The sequence below is a fragment of the Penaeus monodon genome, chromosome 20, assembly GCF_015228065.2.
Source record: "Penaeus monodon isolate SGIC_2016 chromosome 20, NSTDA_Pmon_1, whole genome shotgun sequence".
Taxonomy (NCBI): domain Eukaryota; kingdom Metazoa; phylum Arthropoda; class Malacostraca; order Decapoda; family Penaeidae; genus Penaeus; species Penaeus monodon.
Genome location: NC_051405.1, coordinates 19,284,430 through 19,285,010, shown reverse-complemented (window position 1 = coordinate 19,285,010; position 581 = coordinate 19,284,430). Strand labels below are relative to the sequence as shown.

At 41.3% G+C, this 581-nt stretch overlaps 1 protein-coding gene across 1 annotated transcript in view; it reads right to left on the bottom strand.

The window, feature by feature from the left end:
- The window catches only part of LOC119585936, a 9,943-nt gene that overhangs the window by 3,908 nt on the left and 5,454 nt on the right, over nt 1–581 (bottom strand). The gene's annotated exons all lie outside the window — the stretch shown is intronic.

Below are 581 nucleotides of genomic sequence, written 5' to 3'. Positions count from 1 at the left end.
TTTTGGTTATTTCCATCAGCTTTTTTAAACTGCAGTGTTATTTGTATGATGACGAAAGTGAAAACATTTCTTTAGGAAGCATCACGTCTCAGGCATTTCCAAATGAAAGATATACCTAATTCTTACCTCCCCCCCAAAAAAAAAATCACACGAAGTCCACATAAATCAAAATCCCGAAAATGAACAAACACAAAACATACGAATCCTCAAAAAAAAAAAGGAGGGAAAAAGGCTTCATCCGTTCTCCTCCACCGAGTAACGAAGAAAACGAACCACGAATCCTTACCGGCTCGAGCACATTGCCGTCATCCGTGAGTTCGAAGCTCCTGATTTTTTAATTTTTTCCCCCCCCCCCCCCTTTTTTTTTTTTCCCCCTCAAATTTTCCCCCTTTTTTTTTCCTTCTGAAAAAAAATTTTTTTTTCCCCCCTTTTTTTCCCCCTCTTTTCTTTCCTTTTCTTTTTTCCCCCCTTTTTTTCCCCCCCCCTTTTTTCCTCTTTCAATCCCCCCCTTGTCCCCTTTTCCCTCCCCCCCCCCACCCGACCCCCTTCCTTTTCCTTTTTTTTTTCCCCCCCTTTTTTTT